Here is a 20,051-nt window from a genome sequence, read left to right on the forward strand (position 1 = left end):
ACTAAATTTACTTTTAAAAGTTCAGACTTATGAACTTGAAGACATCAAAGGAGCAGGTCAGTGACTGGGGAAATGGCCACAGTACAAAGTATTGAATAACAGGAGAATGGCTGAGAGCCTGTGCTGTCACATTTCAATTTAAAATAACTGGAGACATAAGGGAATAAGCAAATTATTTGATGGGTTAGCAATGAGCTTAGCTGGAGCAACTTGCCAAGAAGCAAGGGCAGCCAACAGCTTGTCAGTTTGATGGAGTACACCCCAAAGTTTACTTAAAAAGAGATCATTAAAAAAACCCTATTGCTTTTATATGGTTTACCATTGTTTGTTCTCAGGTTGTGGTGTGTGAACCAGTAGTGGAATTTAGAGACTGTCCATCATCTGTAGACCAAAGTATTTTTGATAACCATGCAATTGAGCAATAGGGTAGGAATAATTCAGTATGTCCTACAAAAATGCTGAACAAAATAATCAGAAGGAAAGAAAAAAGAAAATCTGAAGGTCAGCTTGGAAGCATCTGATATAGTTGTCTTGGTGTTCCCCTAGACTGGGCAGGATGATAGTTGATCTCTGACTTCTTATCAGTGCGGCTGCACCTGTTTAGCTTCAGTTGTAAACCTCCTCCTTCCTTGTTTGTATTTTTTGCATCATATTGTGTAGAGCTGGTGTTGTGCATGCTCCTGGTGTTCTGGTTGCAAAATGTGCAGAGGGTTCTGAATGTTCCCCTTCTGCCCCAGCCACGTGTGTCTCCATGATGCTGGAGATGCTCTTCAGAGCTCGGCCCTTAGAGGTGTGTGTCTGATTAATGAGAACAAGGGTGTTGGATCAGGGCTTCATGGAAAAATTGTCTTGAAAGAAGGCAGGTAATTTTTCATGAGCTGGTGCTAACTACCTGTTTCCTCCCAGAATTTTTTCCGGTGTTGCAGAGGGAAATATTTGATACAGTTATGATTTAGCAGCAATTCAAAAATTTGAGGTAGATCAAGAAGTTAAGTTTTAGCAGCACTTAATCATTTACAAGATGATTTAACCAAATAATGGAACAGCAACTTAACTGCAGATTTGAGAATGGCAAGATTCACACTAACTTACTGTAAAGTATCCCAAATCAATACATACACATATGAGCACAAAAATACAAACACACACCACTCGAGGGGTCACAACTGAGTTTTTAACTGCTAGGACAAAAGGTCCCATCACAACAGGTGACTCCAGTGAAGTAATGTGTATATGGAGAGATGGACAAAAGAGAAGCTTAGCCTATAATTAAAATTTCTCTCTTTGAGTTTGGAGTAAATACTCCCAATACATTGGCATTCCTCAGTGTGTGATAATGAGACTCAAGGTGGGGTTGGCTCACCCAGGCCTTTTAATCCTCAAGGCATTTACCTGAGCAGTGTCCCAGCTCAGGGGAGATGCTGGTCACAGTCTGCTGCCATCCAGAAGAGCTTACAGGGTCTCACAAGGATCGCTACGTATAGGGTCTGAGATAATTGACTTTTGTCAAGTATTTTTCCACTCTGTTACAGCTCGGATGATGGGATATTCTGGTACTTTCCACCAGTTGTGCAAGTCTAGGACTTGCTAGATCTGGTATCACCCACCTTTGGGCCATGATCCAGGTACAGATGTACTTGGCTGTCAAGTGGTGAGTGATTGTCATTGCCATTTCCAAATGATACTGGAAGCAGGAGCCAGGCACTCCCTTAGTGCTCTGGTCCTTTGTCTTGCACAGTTCATGCCTGACTTCTCCTAGGTTGGTATGTGGCCCAGGGATGGGGAATCACACCAAGCACTGAGTGACCAAATGGTTGAGGCGGGGGGGAGAAGGGGGGTGGAATGGTTCTTAAGAGCCTGAGAAGAATTCTTTTGCTTAGCTCTTGTACACATTACTGGAAACTGCCTTATGTGTGAAGATACAGGAGAGGTTTTTTTAAATTAGTATAAATCATGGATATTGATAATTCTACTTTCCAGCCAGTGTTAGGATACTTTAAGTTGCTGTGTGTTGAAGAATATGGAAACAAACCTATTCTAATAGGGATGTATTCACAGGTGTAGGAATTTGAAGGTTTTTCTGTAGCAAATAATATACAAATACCCATCTGAAACAGCAGCCAGTGAAAATCACTACTGTAAAGTTTATTTTGATGGTTTTTTTTTCCAGTCGGCCTCCTATTAAGTTTTGAGACTTTTCAGAAACTATGGGTTGAATCTGCTTTAACTGACATTAAATTTTCAGTGCCTACAGCTGTGTTTAATATTTACAGAAGTTAGACATGATAGGTTTATATCAAACCCTCAAAGTGGGGCTCAGTAAGAACATTAGCACCTCAAGTACCTCCTTGATGCTTAGCAGCAGCATTTTAAATTGTTATGGAAAATGAAAACAGCTTCAGCATTGTATTATGACAGTCAAGTTTACAGCAATTCCAAGTGTAACTGGGTATAACCAATACTCTTACATGGGTATTTTCATTTTTTTATCACTGTAAAATATTTTCTTTTCTTCTTTATAAAAGTCTGCTGGCTGTCAGTGTCTTTCATGTGCCTGTCAAGGTATCACCATAGCTCTTTTCAAGTTACTGTATCCACAAGGAAAATATTTTAATTGGAGAACTTCCTTTTAAATTTTCATAGGCAAAAATGTATCCATAAATTCCTCCCTCCTTAAAAATAACTGCAATAAGGTGTAGTCTAAATCAGAAATGTGGACTTAATTCACATCAGCATCCAGTGACAATATCTGTATTTAACTATGCTATAAAATGTAGATAGAATTTACCTTTTGTGGCTAATACAAATTGAGAAACAGAAGTTTCAAATGCAAGTTTTATAGCACAGTTTCTGTGACAGCATAACAGTGTGTTTTAACTGAGAGAGTGTGTATGTGGTGTGTGCAAGAGGAAGACCTCAGAAAGCTTTAAAAAACCCAGAAGGGATGGGCCACAGTGACTTGTATATTAAATGGAAGATTTATAGATGAGGCTCATGTTGTATTTTACTATTAGTTTGTTATTGCCTTATGGATTCATATTTGATTTTATTGTTAAGTACTCTTAAACATTGCCTTAAAGAGCATGCTGCAGACTTTTTACTTTTTTCCTTTTTGCAGATGTTTATTTTCCTTGATTCTAAAGGGCTTTCTTGTGTCCTAATAACTCATCTTTTCCTAACTCTGCTTTCTAGCTCTTTTGATGAGTTGTCTGTTGCCCTGTTTCTCTTTTCATTGATGCCCTCAAAGAGGCAGTGGGGGGTGAAGATGTTGCAGGTGGCGTAATGATCAGAACTGGGCCACAGCGGAGTACTGCCTTACCGGGATGTACAGTGTCAGTTTGAAAACCCTTATTATGGGGTGAGAATGTAGCCTGCTCTCCGAAAGGTGCTTGGGTTCAAGGGGAGTCTGGAATGATTACAGATCTCTTTCTTTTCTTACAGCTCTCTGCACCAGACTGTCTGGAATGTGTGATCACAGCTTTTTCTTTTTCACAATAGTCCTCTTTTTAATCAATTTCAGTAACATTTTCTGTTATGGACACTTCAAGCTTGTTTACTCTGTATTTTTAAACTCACTGGGAAGAACTGGAAAAAATAAGAATTCTTTTAATAGTTTCAGGAGCGTGGCATTATCAGACCTGTTTTTCTCATGGCATCCAATAATTCAATACTTAATGCAGGTATATTTAGATTGATACAGAAATCTGTATGGAACCAGTTGGTGTCTGCATAGTATTTTCTTCAGCTTGTATAGGGGCACAGTTAATTGTGCGTCCATGCTATGGAATGTCAAATCATAAATTCACTGTAGAAAATACATAGGAATGTCTAGTATTTTCTTTTTCCTACAATTTAGAAAAGATGGTACCAGTCCTGAGTAAAAATATTCCTGGTAAATAACACGATAAATTGAAAAAGGGACTTAACCTTGCAGAAGAGCATTCATGCACAGGGATGACATTGGTTTAACTAAGTCAGTACAGCGTGACTTCATATATTCAATTGCTGTCATTTGCATGTATTGAACTCGCTTCCCCCCCAAGGTATTTTCGGACACCCATTCGATCTGTTTTTTCTATGTCAACTTCTCTATGTTTAAGAATACCTTTGAATATTTTTCAATTAATGAGATTAAATAATGGATTTGAGCTAAACATAATTAGTTCTTTTCTGTTCCTCTCCCTGCCTGTGCCCTCATCAGCGACACGCACAAATGGGATGCTTAGCATCATGTAGTGGAATGAATTTTTGTTAGGTTTGGGGTTTTTTAACTTCTGTATACAGTAGAAAAGTTGTTATTCAGTGGTAAATGATTGTGTGAAATGTGCTCTTTAACTGGCACCCTGGTGAGTTACCATCCCTGATGCCAAATTTGTAGCTCTAGTAGGTGTGTCAGGTAACGAAATGATGAGGAGTTTGACTTGAACCAGTCACATTTAAAGGGCTTCCGTAAGTGAGAGTACAGTTTAAGTGACAGCCATACAAAAGTCGAGCACTTTACAGCTTACAAGTTATGTTAGAAGTAGGTTTTAATATTAGGAGAATAATGCTTGAGAAAGTAAATGACTGGTAGAATGGTCTGAAAAGAAAAATGGCAGTGAAAAAGCTTTCAGTAGTGTATTTTAAGGCTTTATTAATACACAGCCTTAAAACTATTTATCTATAAATCAGTTCCAAGATTGTGGTGAAAATTACCTTTTAAAAAAAAAAAAAGGCACATAAATAAAAAAATCAAACACTATGAATGGTGTGACCCCACCTCTCCCTTCCCAAGTGGTGAAATTTTTATGAACTAGCAAATACAGAAAGTTGTGAGCAGTTTCTCTCTGATGCAGGTTAATGATGTCCATGTTTCTAGTAGGTAAGGGGTGATGGGCATAAGAGCAGCCTTCCTCTCTGCATCTGGGAGATCTGCAACATTAGAAATGTCTTGGAGACTTATGCTTTCCTTCTGAGGAATAATCTGGAGATTTTTCATTACACTTCCCAAGTGCAAGAAATCAGCTCATCTGTCTGTTTTTTTTTTTTTTTTAGAAAAAATTAGTAAGATTTGTATAGGATGCTCAAAGTACTTTACTGTCCTTGGTAATGGTATCATAAAATTGTATTAGCCATAGAAGAGATGCTTTGCTGGCGTGTGCTGCAAGGAGGCTCTCTCATGGTGACTAGTTGTCTGCTGTTGCTGATTCCAGATGAATGCTGCTTCCGAGTTAGGTTGAAGAGCATCTTTCTGGTATCTTCACACAGAATGCCCTTGTAAGCAGCTTCACTGTTGCTTTGGTCTCCTTCGGGTGCTTTTTAATTTAAGGACGTGTATTAATTCATTCCCTGTGACTGTTTCTAAGTGGGAAGGGAAACTTTTATTTATTTTGTTGCAATAATTATTTCCTAGCAACTTAATGAGGTTGATATGCACATTTGCAGAACATAGGCTCATCAGAAGCTCCTGTGACTCTTGAACATACAACTTTTCATCCACTTTATTTCCAGCCCCCCGCCCCAATAGAGTATTAAAGAAACCAACCATACAGGCGCATACTACCAGAGCAGCCTTTTTACCAGTAAGATTTCTTGAAGAAGGAGGGACATTACTCACTTAAAGAAAAGAACTGTACTTTCTTTCATATGCTACTACTACCTTCTTGGCTAATACCTGTCATACTCAGATCCTCTTCTTGTGCGGATTAATTATTTCAAGCTGTCTTCTCCATCTGCTATCAGATTTGGGAATGCAGCTTTCCACAGCGCACCTGCAAGTTTTCAACCTGCACTTAAAACATATAGGCAAAAGTACGCCTTCTTATGTGTTTTATTTCCTTTGCCTATGTTGTTTTCTTCATTTCTTTTACTGGTGTATGATGACCTTATTAGAAGTTTTTATACAGCTGGAATAGCTACGCTTCACTAATTTAACGTGGAAAAAGATTCTTTTATTAGCTTAGTAATTATGTTTCTGGAGTTAAGTCATATTTGCATCTGGTGGAGTTTATGAAAAGCTGTTTTCTCAGTACAGAGATCGTGGAAAATACATCGTATGTAATCTTCAAGAATATTATTTTCAAGAAGTGTCATATACTAGATGGCTTTCAGACCTGTTTAGCTATCTGTTTTTGTTAATCTTGCTTTGCTTGCTTGAGACCTCAAAACTTAATTTCCCCACCTGCTGATAAATGTAGGGTCACAGGAGTTGCCATATTGGGTCAGACCATCTGTTCTTCAATTATGAGTAATAACGGATGCTTGGGACGATGATGCAAAAAAATCTACAATAGGCAGTTATGACAATAGTATAGTCCAGGGTATATCTCTCTGGGATCCTGTTAGATCAGCTCGTCACATAAAACTTGAAAACACTTGTATCTCACCCAGCTCTTTGTTTTCAAATATTTTATATTAAAATGTCATTTTATCTTTTGTTCTCCACTTTAATGCTGCTAAGGTTTTGGCTTTGTGATCTTGTATGCCTCAGCAGTCTGTTCCTTAGTTAGAGGTATGAGGAAGTAACCCTTTTTGTTGGTGAATTTGTTAGCTTTCAGTGTAGTTGAACACCTTCTCTTGCTCTTGTAGTATTCCTGGAAGGAAGTTCTTGCTCTGCCTTTCGTGTGCCATTTTCTATCCTATTTGAGGCAGAGGGGAGGGAATCTTATTCTTCCTGATTTTTCCCCTTCATATTGATATTTCTGTGCTGCTTGTTATTCTTAGTTCCTGTCTGCAAGGCTTTCAACTAAACTGCAGTAACTAGATGATTCCAATTTCCCACCATGCTTCATTTGAGAAAACACCATTGATTCCCATGAGAGAAAATTTTTCTCATCTTATGCCACTGAAGATACATAATTTGTAGAGAATACCTTCAGAATTTTATCTTTTTATTGAGGAATATATGCTTTGTTGTACTGGTGAAGGTGGCTTTGCAAGGGAAACATCACTAAACCTGCTGCAGTGCTGCAGCAAAGTGCTGCTCTGAGCAGAACGTGGCACAGGACAAGGCTGGAGACGAGTCCCTTTTTGGGAATAGGGGGGGTGTCTGTGCTTTCCTACATTCAAAATGAGAAGTAGCACTTTTTTCTTTTTTTTTGTTACTGCAACTAGAGTGGTATTTAGAGGACTGATGAATTGGGGGGCAAACATTGTTTCCTGGTAGTAGCAACATTAATATCAAAACCGCAATTCCCAAACTTGCAACAGGAGCGGGGCAGATGCTGGCGCCGCAACACAAGCAGGGGACAGAGGGAGGAGGGCTGTGGCTGGTAAACACCTGATGAATCCACTCCTGCCACTTGCTTTGCTATGCAAAAGACAACCTTTCAATGCTGCTGGTTTTTCATATCCTGTGCTGATCAAGAGCGATTGGTATAGAAACCAATTGATGTAGGTTAAGATTATAGTTTTATCTATGTCTGCAAAAGGGGTCTTAGTTCTTCTCATTCTTGCCAGTTTTGCAGGGGGAGGCTTACTTCTTGGTGGAGTGTTGGCAGCCTCCTTAAATTGCTTACATTTTTCTCCATGTCTCTCATTAAACCTCAAGGTGAGTGCCAGTTAGTAGTGGAGGAATCGGTAGGATTTGAGTGAAACGGCAGTGAAGGCAAGTAAGAAGATTAATGGGGAAGATAGACAGATTCTTGTTAGATGCATTAGTAAGAAGAAACAAAGTGTTGAACCCTATCCTAACTAGCAAGGGAATGCAGTTCTCTTTCTAACCTGCTTCTAAGCTTTAGAGCCAGCAGCCTTTGTTGTGTTGTGTTCAGGTTTCCAAGGAGATGCAAGATATTTTTGTGAAACTGAGAAATTGAGAAATCATGAGAAGAGGAATTTTAAAATGCATGTCAAACCACAAAGTACAGTGGTAGGGAGGACTTGTAATACGCAGGATTTTAAGGGTAGAACTTAAATGGCATACAACTGAAATTTGTCTTTTTCAGCAATGGTAATGATTAGTATTTAACTGAGAGCTATTTTAGGATGATAAACAACATTCCTTTCATTTTTAACTGCTTGGAGGGGACGCTAAGTGCCCGTTAATAGATGCTGTTTATTCCAAAGGCTGCAAGAATTCTTTACTCAGGATCAAAACCCTCTAAAATGCTACTAAGAAATAAAGTTTGTTTAAAAATGCTGGAAATCTAATTCTTGAGCCAGCTGTTTGGGTTGAGAGTGTTTAATGAATAGATCTTGCAGATTGAGCAACCCAGGAATGTTCTGTGTCTAGGATGTTAAGAGCTACATAAGACTATATGAAGTGCTTAAGTCAACTTCTTGAGGAAACTGGAAATTTTCAGTTGACAACAGCATGTGCGTTGCACACTATTATATTTTTGCATCCAAAAAGTACTCAGATGCGGGCTTATGCTTAAGAGTTCTGGGTAGTTGCAGTGAGTACTGTGAAGCTGATGGAAGAGTGGGCTAATTTTGCTAATAGTGAACACATGCCATTTTAGAATATTTTAGTGCAGCATAGTTAAGGTTAGATAAATGAATCTACAGCAGACATCAACAAAAGGAGAGACTGAGTAGCATCTGTGCTTACATAGTGCAAATTGCATACTTGCTGCTGTATGGCCTGTTTGGATTTGAGATTTATTCTAGTCATACATTGCGGTTGATTTGTTGTGGTTCTCCTGGCTGTATTTCTATTCCATCTGTTTATTTTAATTCTCTTGTGGTTTCATTTCCATACCTATGCTGTCACTAAGTGGGATGATGAGTGTCTTTATCACTCTGGTTACTACACTATGTGTGCACCCCTTTTATGGCTGACAGGTTGAGCGGACAGGTGGGGCTTGTAGTAGGAAAACATCGGGAAAGTCACTGAATCTCTATGAAAATTCAGGAGGAGAAAGGTAACTGGAAACTAAAAATACTGCCATGTGGATTAGAATTTGAGCTGGAAGCATGGGATGACTGCAGTAGGGACTCTAGGTAGTATTGAAGGGGAAAAAGAGGAGCTTTAATGGACATGGAGAAAACATTGGCTCCAATTTAAGTATAATTCACGTAGTAAATCAATCAGCAACAAACTAGATGTCTATTGGAAATTAGTCTTCCTCAGTATTACTTGTTTAGGAGAGACAGCAACGCGTGGCATTGTTGGATCTATAGCTGCCATAGTTCTGCTTCTTATTTATTCCATAGATTAATGAGGGTTTTCTTTTTAAGCAGGCAATAATGTGACTTTTAAAGATATACAGAATATGTGATCTATTTTTGTTTTTAAAGTATTTATTTTTAGAATGTCACTCTGTAAGAAAATGCTTTGCATTTTTTTCTTAAACTTTTTGGTAGAAGAATCCTACCTTTTTATATGTTTAAAATATCTATGCTCTAAAATGCCTTTAGTTGGCATATCTCTTTGTGGTGGTTTCATGATGATTTTCACCTTTAAGACTTAGGTTTTGTTTTACTGAATATTCTAGGAAGGATTCACTTACATTTTCTTGTAATGTGTCAAACTCTAATTTCATCCTGTCACCCATTAAGATATTTTGAACATTGATGGAAACAAGCGAGTTGAAAACATATTTTGTTTGCATTAATGAAAATATTTGTATTATCATATTTGAAAATGCTGCTGTTCTTGGGAAATCATAGAGTGCAACGAATTGCAGAAGTTTTGAAGAGCACGAAACTGTTAAAGATTATTGTATTGATACAGAAAAAAGGACGTCTTTATCAGCTATCTCTGTCGTTTTCACTTAAACGTACTGATTTCTTAAAGTCGCAAAAATGATGTGAGTTTTGTCTTTGCTCGAATATTGTGATACGTTTGAGACCAAGATAATGTAAAAAAGCTTTAGTAACTTCAAAAAAGGATTGAAAGTGCAAAATCTTTGGGAAATAGTAACAAATATTACTGAAGGTTACATTACCTGGTGCGGAGGGGCGATTATTACATTGTTTCTCATGAATTTGTCTTTATATGTGTAGAAATGGTGAAAGTTGGGGGTGGGCGAGAAGGGGGGAATTATATAGGGGACAACCGGTGAGAAGAATATCTTTTTTTCTGTTGGTTTTGGTACCTGAGCTACCTAGTGCAGAGTGAGCTTCAGTCAGCACTTCCAATTGTGCAGACATGCTATCCCATCTTCGCTGTAGACAGCAAAGCAATGATTTTTTTTTTTTTTTTTTTGTAGTAAATGAAGTTCCAGTGAAACCTCAAAGCTGAGAGGAATTTCAAAATGAAAATAAAATGATCATCTGTCAGGAGAGATTCATTGGCTGCTATTCATTACAGAAAACTGTGCAAAATGCTTGTGGCCAGCTAAATGAATATGAATGTGTTACATTATTTATTTTTTTTTAACGTGCATGCATAACAGAACATGCCTAAATCATTTCCATTTAGGCATGATTGCCGTTGGTTAATGCCCACTTTGTATTTAAAACTTTTCTGAAAGAAAATACATGTTTTTTCTGAAAAGCAGTTTTATGCTAAAAGAGTGATAAATAGAATTCTTTACATTTATGATGACTTCTTGTCTCTTCAGTTATCTCCCATATAAAACTCAGTTCAAGTTTCATTAAAGGTATGGTTTGCTGCTGTGAACATTTAGCTTGTTAGAGCACGTGGGGTAGCCCTTCCTAAATGTAGTTCTTTAATAATATCCTTGAGGACCAGTGTGTAGGGTATCTCAAATTGCACACATCTTGTCCAAGGAAAGGTCTTGATTGCAGCACGTATTTTTAAGTTAAGTCAGAAGAACTATTGTCTATATTAGATTTAGTAATTAAAATAGTAAATCTAATTCTGCCAAGTGCTTGTATTAGCTATAGAAATTAACGTACTGAATGAGGCAGAGATTTTGCAGCAAAAAGTGGCTATCTGAAGAATTAATTGAGCATTTGTATAGTAATAATCTATGTATATGAAAGAAAAACTTGTCTAAATAACAATGCAACAGCTTTTCCAGATTCGTCTTTTGGTTGTGATGTTTTAGAAGTTTTACTTGATCATTTGTTTTAGATAAAACCGAAGGTGGCAGGCAAAATGCTGTGGTCCCCACAAAGCTTGTACATCAAGCAAAGCTTCTGACAAGCTATTTCTTCTCCCATGTGAGAGATCTCTCTTCTCTGGCCTGCATGCGAGTGTCATAGAGGTGAATGACAATTAGTACTCAGATTAATGAGTGTTTCTTGTGTAGCGATGTATCGGCTGCCCCCAGCCCTGCTGGTTCCCATATGAGGTCCCATCTCCCCTCTGGATGGGCACGGGCACGCACACGCACGCCTGCCACCTGGGAAGCTTGGGGCGTGCGGCAGAATTCTGGAGTAAAGGTTTAACCCTTGGATTTAGGAACGTGGTTATGCTCTCCCGCATAGAGCAGAAAGGAGGTCTGTCTGTAAGCAGCTGTAACAGTATAGGCTTAATGCTTTTCCCGCCTGTCTTTTGCAGAAGGTCAGTGTACCTTTGTTTTCAGTTGGGAGAAGAAGGAAGGCAGCATACTTTCCAGCTAACTACTTTTCATACTTTACACAGGGAATTTGTTCCACATTGTACTTCCAGGAGCATTTCAGAGCCACGCTGTGGCTGTCACTCTTGTACAGTCACTTCTCACCTCTGCCTCTGTCTTCTCCCCTGAAATGCTGCCAGTGGTTAGTTCAGTTGGATAAGAAATGAGCTCGAATTTGTCTTCATAAAGCCATTAATTAGGTGCATACTTTAAATCTGGATCAGTTCTTCAGTCCGTCTGCCCGTATGGCTGATGGTAGGGGAGAGGGAGCGTATTATTTTGCTGCTGTCCTTTCCATGTGAATCTTGACTTCTTGTCCTTAGCCCAGACAAAAAAGTAAGTGTTTACAGAAATTACTTACTACTTATTTAAGCTTACTTTTTTATTGAAGGAGCAAGAAGTATGAGAAAGGGTAGGCTAAGAACAAAATATCAATCCTTTTTTGCTTTCCTGATGTCTGACGTGGTTTTTTTTGTGTGTTTAAAAGCAAAGATGTAACCCCAGTCTGTCTGATGGCTCTGAGCCATGTGCATGTCTGGCCCTTATAGACATGGCACTGAGGAAATTGTTTCCTTTCTCAGAGAGCTCCGTTTTGAAAGGACTGTGAATTTGGCTATTCGACATGTGTTACCATGCATAAGCTCGTCACTGGGGAAGAGAAATATTTAGTTGGGGTACCTCACAAACTTTCCCATTTCCAGCAAGATCTCTAAGGCTGGACTTTATTAGCTACTGGCTTAAAAAGAAAAGGACAATGGATTATGAGGAAGGAGGAGGGAAATATATCTGCCACGGCATAAACGTGTCATGGGTAGTAATATAATACAGTAATACAGAATGGGTAGAAAATGCAGGGGTGTGAATTAATGCATATAAAAAATACTGGTAAAACAACATTGCTTTAAGTAAAAGGACATTGAGATCTTGAATGTGGACCTACCTGTGGTGGCACAGCATCCGTATCTGCCTTTTTTCCTTGCCATTCTCCTTGAGACTTCCCGTTACTGTGCAGTGAAGAAGTCACCTTTATGGTGCTCCATGGATAGCATTACCTGTGCCGTTTGCATTATTATTCAGTTTGTAAAATGAGTATCTCGTGGATGTCTTCTAATTAAACGTCGTTCTCCCAGGAACCAATTCTCCGTAAGCAGAAACAGCAGAAGCCTGATACTGTGCTGCAGCCCAGAGAGGATGAAGCATTTCCCTAACCGCTGCTTCTGCCTTGGCTAACAAGTCATATCCATTTTATCAGTCGCATTTACATGTGAGAGCTCTAAGCAGAAACCTCGGGGCATAGTAGTGCTTAATGTATAATAAATAGTATTTGCTTTTTTTAATGGCTAAATGAAATGTGCATTTTAAGCTTTTAACAAGAATCTTTGTAAACATTTTATGCAACTTTAAAACTAATATTTAATGTGTTTTTTGAGAGGTCTTGTTAATAAAAATGTATTTTCTGACTAATTTTCTAATTTTTTAAATGAATTTTCTAAATGAATTTTCTGACTAATGCTGTCACCCACAAATTTGAAGAAAAAAAATAAATGACTGCAGCTGAAAGCTGTTTAACAGTTTTGGAATGGAATGGTGTTAAGAAGAAAACAAGAATGTTCTAGTAGTCCAGACCTTTGGCAGTTTTGGGAGGTGAAAATAATCAGAGATGCCAAATCCAGAAGGTGACTATACCAGACTCAGAACTGAGGGATATTGATGGGGCTCTGAGAGCCCTGTAGTATTTATGCACTGGTTCCAGCAGTCCATTTCCTGTTAAGTTAATTGGATGCTTACGACTTTTTGCTACAGTTTAACCTGCAAAGGGCTAATTTTAGCTGCTTTATGATGCACAAGAGGCATGCCACAGATTACTCCAGTTCTTTTTTTTTTTTTCTTGTCTTTACAACAAAACTAGGGAAGTATTTGACTGAGTCTTTCCTAATTTCTCAAAACAAATCTTTCAACAAAATGTTACTGAACAAAAAGCAAGATAACTTTTTCTTTTCCCCTAAAACTTCTCCCTTAGCTATTTAGCATTCACCCTTGTCTTGTTTGTCATCAGTCCGCCCTTCAGAGTATGGTGTCTTTCAGCTGCTAATATGAATAGATAGTGAAGAAAACATCTCCCTTGTTCTACATCTGTTCCTTTCTTTACCTGTAGAGAAGTGTTAAGATCTATCTCTGTATTTCATGAAGGTTTTAAAAAATGAATGAGGCTGTTGTTTCTCCATAGGGAAATGGCATTTCCATTTTCTGCTTTTAGCTCAGTGTCACGCTGCTGTAGTGATTACTGACTGTTAGTTAGCCCTGTAGGCTGTTCTGATGAAAGCGTGTTTGCAGAGCTTTAGTGCATCTTAAAGAAGCTGCTTGAGAGCATGTCTGAGGTTTGGGGTTTTTTTGTCATGTTGTTCCCCCCCTCCCTAAGATACCACATGCTTCATCCATGAGAGTTTTCAGCGTTTGAAACTGTAGATTCCAGCAAACAAAACGCGCTACATCTGTAAAGTGAATAATCTCTATAATGGATGGCGTGTGTTATGTCATGGTGTTAAGGAAATCGATTCCACCAGATGCTCAGCTGTCTCCTAGCCTACAGCTGCTGCTTTCCTTATGCTTCACACCCAAATTGCTTGGAAGGTATTTGTGGTAATAGGGAAGGTGGACTTTAGTGTATTTTAGGCATCTTGCACTAAAAAAAGAATTTGATATTTCTAGCGGGGCTGTATCACTTCAGAATTGTTTGGTCTGAGTCCATTTTTAAATTAGACTAATGTTAAAAGAAAAACAATAGTAACAATCAAAAAGTCTGTCCATTTTTTTTTGATCTGTTACATAGTTTCTTCTGACACATCTTCCTATGGGATAATCCTTTTTCTAACATGGCTCCTCTGTATCCTAAAAACAAACCACAAAAGTGGTTGCTGTCTTCAGGGTTGTGTATCTGCAGTCTTCTTGTGGAGCTTTGGAGCTTAGAGTGTTCAGAAAAGCCTTGCACAAAACAAAATGTCTTTTTTTAAAAAGTTCTCATGTGAAGTGATGTGTTTGACTCCCATTTTTTTTTTGTTATCCAATGAACTATTAGTTTAATACAAAGATATCTGAAAAAAAAGAAATAATTGGTGTTCTGATTTGCTATTACTGTTGTTGACATTGGCGGTCGTGAGGAGTGGTGGAGTAAATAGTTGAATCCCTGAAGTTAATGTGGTTTAGTAATAAATTCAGTGATGGCTTTAATGGTAATACTGCATAGGCAGTCTTTTTGCAAGGAAATTCAGCAGTTACCTGTGTTATAACTTGATCTTTTCCAGCAGTCATTAGGCACAGCAAAATTTACAGCACAGTGGAAAAATGAAAAGTGACAGTTGCGTGTTCCAGTGTAAACGGCATAATAAAAAATTATGATCCGTGTCAGAACTCTTAATTGATCCTTTTGTACATAAGTATTAATAATTACGCTGAAATGCTACTAAAATTAAGGTGACTATGAATGAAATTACTGAGGTTTTTAGTTAAATGCATGGATTTATTTCTCATACCATTCTCCCTGAAACAACACTGCTGTAGAAGGCTGAATTTAAAGATGCTTACCAGATTTTTGGGATTCTCCTTTTATTTAAATATCTAAAGTAGCTTTGTAAATATGTTAACATATATGTACAAAGCTATGGTTTTAAAATATTCATTTATTTATTTAAGAGGTTCTTAAATTGGCTTCCTGCATATGATTTTATATTTGGTAAAATCTGCCACCTTTTTACCCTTTGGCAATATATTCATTACATTTTGTGGAGTTTTTGCCAATACTGTACTGTACTGAAATTGTTGTAGGACTGTTGCTGCAGAATGATGTTCGTCTTCGTCCTTCTTCCTTGCCAGAATTTTCTTTTAGGTGTCCAGTGAGCTATGTAGGATTTCTGCCTGCATGTAGATAGTTGATCTTTCTTAAATATGTATATAGCATCTACATACTTGTATCTACATTGATATATGTGTGCAGAAATATAGTTGTGCATGTTATATGTTTCATAGGTATAATATAAATATCTTAAAAAATTTTCTGAAGCTTCTTGAATTGACATCTTCAATTATTAGGTTTGTTTCTCACTTGCCCAATCTTTTCTCAGGAGTTGCAGTAAATGTCAGTGTCTGGTGGGCAGGAAGATGGGAAATGACAAGAATAATGTATAGAGAAGAATTTTTTAACTGTTATTACAGTGCCACGTTCCTTTAACAAACCAGAATTTACAAGTATGTCTGTTCAAATTGGAAGTTGTAGTCAATTAAAATGACGTTCTGTAATAGAAGTTTTTGACAGTCTTCATGATAGATGGTGTTGATATCCAGGCTTTTAATGCTGCAGATGTGGTTTTCAGAGTACCTTTTGTGATGAGTTATCCTTAAAACGGTTTATCCTTGTTTAAAATATTGATATGTTTGGCAGTTCACAATGCTGAACGGGCATACCAACGTTTTACACTCTTGGAGTTTAAAACTTAGAGATTCCTCTAGTTCAAAAAGTAGAGTATATTAGAAATTCTGGTTACTTCAAAGAGTTAACTTTCTTGATTAAATGCATTTTATGGTTTTGAGATACAGAGCCTGAAAATAACTGTACTTTAACACATCTGCCTAATTTTCTCTTCTGCTGTACTAATCTCTTGTGGAGCTTCCCAATTAAACTGAACGTGTCTTGCTTTCAGGTTCCTGTTGCCACTCTTATTCTGATGCATATGGATTTTTTTCAGAGTAGCTCACATTACATGGAAAAGCTTTGGAAGGCAGCTACAGACAGGGTGAAGTATTTTATGTTGGCGTGAAAGTAATGCTGTATCTGCTAAGTAAATACCACACAGCTCATTTATCATTTTCTGCTGTGTGATATCTATGCTGGCTAGAACAGAATGAGTATTCCTGGGCAAATTTGCTGCTTTGGATGCACTTTCTGCCCTGTTCTAGTATTTAGTTTACCATGGCTTTCTGCATTTCTCTTCGAAACACTCTGCTTTTTTCTCTGCTTTTTGTGCTTCACCTCTTGCTGCTGCTCAGTACTTCTGTAGGGTGTAGAGTTGCTCACCCTGATACGTGCTCACTAAATGGATTCAGCTGCCCACTCGGAACATCAGCTGTCTGAGCTGATCTGTGATGACTTTCCTGAAAGGGAATGTTCTGTGCTATGGTTGTGTCCCTGCATGTTTTGAAAATCAGTAAACTAGTGAATGGTATGCTCCATTATATTTCAAGTGTAGGTTATATAGTTTGTTTTGTGCTCAGATTTTTTTTTTAAATGAAGTTAATTCTTCTGTTGATGTAAACTGTTGGTAATTTTGGCATCAGTTAAAACAAACATTTGTGCTGCTGGAGTTAAAAGCAATTTCTATTCCTGCCTTGCTGTGCTAAACTTGAGCATTGTTCTAAAAATATGGATCGTCTTGTCTTTTTTGAACATTAAAAATCCTGTAGTTGTCTGTATATAATTGCTTGTTGAAAAAGAGGATGCTGTTGGTTTTGGAATCCTTGCTTAGCATGGTAATTTGATCTTCAAACTGTGATATGTACTTGGTGTCTGAAAATGACCTTTTGGGCTCACATCTGAAACCTGGAGTTCTGCATCCATCTAGAAGGCAGTGGCCTAACAGGGGTAAATGGACCTGCACTTGAAGCTTAGATATGTAAAGCACGTCAGCACATACTGTCAGGAAAGAGGAGGGGAAGGAGCCACCTGCGGTTCTTCCTTGGCTTGAGTATATGCAGTTACCCTCAGCATCATCATGCTGCTGTGATTGACAGAACCATGGCCTGCAAAACCATACACCTGTACACACCCAGCCTCCCAGTGGTACGGTGTTAGCCAGGGTGGTAGTAAATCTAGCAAATGGTTAAAAGCTTGAAAATGCATCTCAAGTATACACCATTTTTAGTGTTTTTCTTTCCTGGGTTTCCTTGCATATTGTTTAACATCAGGAAAAAAAGACCAGACTTGAGTAGAAATGTCTGTACCAGATGTCTGAAATGCTTAGAAGGAGAAAGAGCCTGTGAAGTGTTCTCTGAGGTAACGTCATTGCTCAGGCCTTTTTTTGGTGGGGATTTCTGTATTTTTTTAGGGTTTTCTTAACAATTCACTTGGCTGGTATCTGTTACAATTTTCTTCCACTGTCAGTGAATCTGCTCGTTCCTGTCCAAGACCATATCAGATAAAAATATTTCCAAATCACAGAATCATAGAATGGTTTGGGTTGGAAGGGACCTTAAAGATCATCTAGTTCCAGCTCCCCTGCCATGGGCAGGGACACCTCCCACTAGACCAGGCTGCTCAAAGCCCCATCCAGCCTGGCCTTGAGCACTTCCATCTACAACTTCCTTGGGCAACCTGTTCCAGTGTCTCACCACCCTTAAAGAATTCCCTCCCTGATACCTAATCCAAATCTTCCCTCTTTCAGTTTAAAACTGTTACCCCTCATCCTATTGCTACACTCCCTCATAAGGAGTTCCCTCCCTGTCTCTCCTATAGGCCTCCTTTAAGTACTGGAAGGCTGTTACAAAGTCTTCCTGGAGCCTTCTCTTCTCCAGGCTGAACAACTCCAGCTCTACCAATTTGATGCAGGAATTCTGCATCACCTGGGTTGTCAAGTCTTTGAGACATCTAAAAGGGTGTAGAGCAGAGTCAGGACTGATTTTTCTAAACAGGGCTGTTACTGCACTTAATATCCCAGGAAGAGACCCATTATGAGTGTTTCTACATGCCTCAAATCAGCCAATTTTTGTATGTCTCAAGTTTCAGGGTCCTCAGAGTTGGTGATTTGTTGAAGTTTCTGGTTTTGAGCTGTTATTCCAGTAGATGAGCGTCTCAGAAATTTCCTGGGAACCCTGTGGAGCCATCAGTCTCTGTTCCACATTCCCTCCAGGCTGATGGGAAGGGTTTGCCGATGGGAGGTTGTCTCCTCTTCTCTTCAGGACTTTATTTTTGCAGGGTAGGAGCTGTCATAACTTCGCTGATACCTCACAGGATGGTAGTGTAGTTGCACAACGGTGGCTGAAACATCCACCTAACTGTTTCCTTTCTAGCTGGTCTGAAATTTTTGCTTCAGGAATACTGTATTAATGAGTCTGGTTTTAATTCAGAAGGATGACTTTGAGTTTACACAGTCTCACTGACTCTTCTTTTGTAGTTTGAAGAAATTCCCTTTCCTCAAGTGAATAAGAGGAAATTTCACCTTCTTTCTATCTCCCAAGGATTTCTCTCTCATCTTTTTGATATGCTCTAAGCCTACTTGAATCCTACATTTCTGCCCCAGTGTAGCCAAGTCAGTTATGCAACTATTGCTTTATTAATACAGCACTAGAAAATCTGTTGTTTGATCTCCTTAAAGCATGTGAGACATTAATGTTCTTGGAAACATATCTGTATTTGATCATCATAGGTAATAACCCTTCCAATATCTCATAAAGAGAAATTAAGTGACATGCCAAGATGAGATTTGTCTGCCACAGGAAATCAGTGTGTTTTCTTATTCAGGAGTGACTTCAGTCTCCATTTCTAAGGTTTGACTTTTCTTGGAGAAGACCCTCTGTATTTATTCTGCTAGCAACGTAAATCAGCCAGGCTGTTTAATATGTGTGAATTAAAATAAAATACTATTTTTTTCTGGTCTCTGGGGAAATTACTATAGTCAATAAAATTGATGAGTTTTTCCAGCTTTTACATTTTTGAGAGAAAAGCAAAAATTGTTGCTGATTTTTGTATAGCAAATTCAATGCAAATATTTGACTAAAAAGGGTGACTGAACTTCATGGCTTTTTCCAGCTTTTGTTGCTTTAGGTAATGGACAGCACTCTTCAAATTTGTATGAAAGTATTCCAGCAAATTAAGAAAATTCAGGAGTCACCTGGGAGTTGTGGCTGAAGTGACTCTCCTAATCTGATACAGGAGTCCTTTGGGGTTTTACTAAATACTCTTTTGCTGGACAAAAATCTGTTTATGCCCTTGAGTTCTACGCTCTGTTATTCATTTCATGATCTCTTTAGAGTTGTCTTGGTTTCTCGATCACTTAATAGGATAAAGGTAAGATTCACTGAGGTTATTAAAGCACTGTTTCAATTTTCAGTCCAACTCCAGTCATCTGGGGAAAGCTATATGGTGTGGTTCAGAGTTTAAATTGCTTAACCCTATTTTGCTAATGGTTGTTGTATTGAGAAGTTAGGTAATAGTGATGAATCTGTTATGTCACTTCTCTTTTTGAAAACTGTCTTTATCGTAAATGTTTTGATGAAGAAAAAAATTAAATGGCTCGAGTAAAAAGCTCCCATTTGAAATGTGATTAAATGAAGAATCCTATCCCTTTCCAAGTGATAGGGGAGGTAGTAAAATAATTACATGTAATGTGGAACTGCACTGACTGTAAGGCAGGATGGTATCTTCCGTGATTCAGTGATGGGCAGAAACCATTTCATTGCTTGGTGTCGTTTTCTTAGTATACTGATTTCTCAGAGCTTTGAGAACCACCTTAGTTCTTTGAAAATAATTGCTTTGTAAGATAGTGCCTTTGGGGAGCTTGGGTCAGTAGTAGTGGTTTGAAAGAATATTAAGGTTACCGAGAATCAGTTTAATAGATT

The 20,051-nt window shown here is 38.2% G+C and overlaps 1 protein-coding gene across 16 annotated transcripts in view; it reads left to right on the plus strand.

The window, feature by feature from the left end:
- SIPA1L1 (signal induced proliferation associated 1 like 1) overlaps window positions 1–20,051 on the plus strand; it is a 219,345-nt gene that overhangs the window by 89,130 nt on the left and 110,164 nt on the right. The gene's annotated exons all lie outside the window — the stretch shown is intronic.

This window comes from Rissa tridactyla, chromosome 4 (assembly GCF_028500815.1).
Source record: "Rissa tridactyla isolate bRisTri1 chromosome 4, bRisTri1.patW.cur.20221130, whole genome shotgun sequence".
Lineage (NCBI taxonomy): Eukaryota > Metazoa > Chordata > Aves > Charadriiformes > Laridae > Rissa > Rissa tridactyla.